This window comes from Thunnus albacares, chromosome 13 (genome assembly GCF_914725855.1).
Source record: "Thunnus albacares chromosome 13, fThuAlb1.1, whole genome shotgun sequence".
Classification (NCBI taxonomy): Eukaryota; Metazoa; Chordata; class Actinopteri; order Scombriformes; family Scombridae; genus Thunnus; species Thunnus albacares.
Genome location: NC_058118.1, coordinates 30,491,905 through 30,495,681, shown reverse-complemented (window position 1 = coordinate 30,495,681; position 3,777 = coordinate 30,491,905).

Genomic DNA, 3,777 nt, shown 5'->3' with positions numbered 1-3,777 from the left:
TTTGTGATGCATTTCACGGTCTACACTAAATATTAACTTAATGTGAGTTACCACACACACACACACACACACACACACACACAGTCACAGTGCCCCTGCAGACTTTATGTAAACTTTCACCAGAGTAAACACAGAAGAGGAAATCAGATCTGCTGTTTACGTCAGGCTGAACTCACCTTTTATCTTCCTGCACCGAATCTGCTGAAATTCAACATGTCAGGTGATTTACTGCAGTTTATCTTCACACACACACATTATATAACATACGTAATATAATATACTGAGGCAGCAACTTCTACTGCAAGATACTGCAAGAATATTCAAGGCTGCAACTGTCAACTTTTACAAAGAATTACTACATGATTGTTCAAAACAGTAGAAACCAATTTAAGCATTGTAGGGGATAAATTAGGTTTTCTAATCAAAGGGACTGAAAGATTCTCTACTAACTTTTGATAAATTGTCCCAAATCAGGAGACTTTTAAAGACATCATAATGTTCTTATGTTCGTAATGTTCTTTACCAAATATAAGGACATTTGTAACAACAGAGCGATAGTAATAATAATTAACAACTATAATAAACTTTATTTAGTCTATGTTAGCTATCTACAGAAGGGCACATGATCCATAATAAACCCCAGTTCAACTTAACATTTAATTATTTTGTTTTATTAAATAATATGCACTTCTGCTGTGTAATAGCACTGCATATTATTGGTTCCATATTTTCCTAATAATAATAATAATAATAATTTTCTATCCGTGTTATTCCTAACCTCATGATACCTTGTGACTTCCGCTTATTCCTTTCACTGTACCTGTGTCTGTAAGAGTTAGCGGTATGCTACAGTTGTTGATAAAATGACTGATGTAGGAACACATCCTGTCACACCTTAAACAGTGAAATGTGATCACACCTTTGCCTTTTACTACAGAGAAACGGGAGGATGAGCTGAGGAAGTGGCCTCAGATAACGTATAATTAGCATATTTAGCTACTTTATTGATTCTGTTGCTAGCTGTGGTTTCTGTTTTCGCTCTCTACCAACTCCTGAGGGAAATATCTGGCTCTTTAGCTGCTAAATGCACTAGTCACTTTAAGTCACCCTTGAGAGTTCAAATTTGAACCTGCTCTCACCTCTCATTAACAAACAAATACAAAAATGATGGATTTAGCAAATTCTTTCTTTAGTTGACTTTTCATTTATCTGATGTGGAGTTTTACATTAAAATGTCTAACAAAATGTTTGAGTCTGCAGCATGTGTTCAGACTTTGTGACATGTTAACTGACAGATGTGCTTGTTCATTTTCAGATGAGTGAAGTGAGACTTTAATCAGCAGACAACATTTCTCTGTTTTATCCTTTGCTGCCACCCAGTGGACACATATGGACCTGCATGATGAAACACTTCAACTTGTAGTCTGGTTTTGCTGTGTATTACATATTTAAATATATTTGAATTTTGTTATTTTTTTAAATTTAAAAAAAAAAAATTGATTTAGGGCTTTAGAGAATGATGCTTCACCTCCACTAAATCAAACAGTTCTAAGTTCTTACTCTAAAAAACACTGAAAAGATACAAAAATAAATGCAACAGAAGAATAATCCAGTGATAAAAAATTTAACGGTTAAAAAATTTATAGCAATTATAAGTGAATGTATATTTCTCAGTCGGAACAATAAAAAAAATGACATTTTCGTAATTAAAGTTGTTCTGTAACGAAGTCCTTCAAATGCAAATAGCCGTGCTGGGGAAATTGTGACATCTGCTGGCCAACACTTGATACTGCATTGGAGGGATTTAAAATGCAGGACCTCATGATAAACAGTGAGCTGAAAAAAATATCTACATATATATGCTGATGTTTACCATGTTCACCTGTTTGTGAACATGGTAAAAAGACAGAACCCAACTAGGACGGCAGTTGCACATGCCAGAGTTGTTTTGTGGTTCATCTTCAAAAAAAGCAGGGGTTGTAAGCATTTTTTTCATGATTTAATGACTAAATAATTACCTTTGTGAGACGAACGTGAAGTATATTGTGAATTTTCTACATCGTCAGTCAGAGACTAATATTAGCGGAGCAGCAAACTCTAGCAGTAAGAAATGAGACCAGCTGACCAACACACACTGCAGCATTAAACAACTTAAACCAACTCTGAGGTGAAGAAAATAACTCGGTGCTCAGTCTGTTTCACCTCAAAAACCTTTCGGCCGCTCAGTGTGTTGGACAACAGTGTTTTTACGTGGAGTTAACGCTGCAGCAGAGAGGCTGCTCTCCACTGCTGGAGCGCTCCTCCTCCTCCTCAGTTTGTTATTCTCATAAAGGCAGGAGACTGTAAGATGCTTTCAAATGAATTAATTAATGTAATTAACTTTATAAAATAAAAAGGCTGCAGATCATCTTGAGATCATAGTTGAAGGCTCTGCCTCCCATTCTACTTTTGGAGACTGTAGGAACCACCAGTAAGCTGCATTTTGGGAGCGCAGTTTTCTAGTGGGGTAATAGGGTACTATGAGCTCTCAATAATTACAGAGATCAATGGCATAGAACCAACAGCAAGCATGCCAAAAGTAGTTACAAAAAATGACCAGCAGGTGTCGCACTGAGTGAACCTCCTCATCAATAGGTTTGTACACTCAATGTCTCAAAAAAATAAATAGATATGTGGATATGTTGACAGCTAGACAAAAAACAGGCATCTATAGATAGGCATTTATGCAGTGACTAATCTACACAGACAGTGAACATCATATGAAGCAGTAAATCAGTTTGGGACATCTCATCCAGGTAGCATCAGTTAGAATCAAGCTCTCACTGGACAGTAGCCTCCATCAGCTGTGATCATGTGGAGCCACTTGATAACTGGCAAAACATACTCAATGTAATTCTGCAGACCGGTTAGAGACTCATCCTACCTGATAGGAAAGGACTGCTTTACCGCTATTATGGAGATAGGACGAATAATTTCCATCCACTATTAACTTTGTTGTCATACATTTGACATTTGAATATTGTATTGAGATAGACTTGAAAAAGTCCAAACCTATCCTTGAATCTACTTAAATTTTGAGAATGCTACAGGAGGCGTTCAAGTTCGTTTCCCATACAATATGTTATGTCAACACTGTACTGATAGATGTTGACATTTCTGTGAGTGTACTGAGAAGTTACACTGCTGGTCTTGAAGAACTCAGAGACCCCTCGCGCTGATACACGAAGACTACGAAGGGCCAGAGTGCATCTCATTTTCATGAACATTTTGTTCCTAGACTGAAAATGAAAAAGTAATAATTATAACACAAATAATTATACATCACACAAACATCAAGCACAAAACAGTAAAACAGTTTCACTAATGTAATTTCTAAAAAATAATATAATTATGATGGTTCTATTTTTTTAACAACCATCGTTGCCCAAGCCAGTGTTTGAGAATTATATATATATAAATGTTTGCGGTCATGTTTCCAGATTTTACAAACTTGCCAGGGTTGTAAAATACTGACTTGCAGTATCATAAAGTGCTATGTAGTGTTTTGCCATTTGAATAGTCTCCAAACGCATGGATCTATCCCTTGAACTGGACTTCTTGAATCATATTTCATCATCTCACTGCTACCTGAAGCAACATGCCAACACTAATACAGACCATTTTTAGTCTGAACAGGGTTCAGACAGATATTCAGTCTGGTAATAGCTCAGTACATAAAAAGCACTGAATCTACATATTCTTGAATAATTAAATACAGATGTACTACTCCTGAGGCAG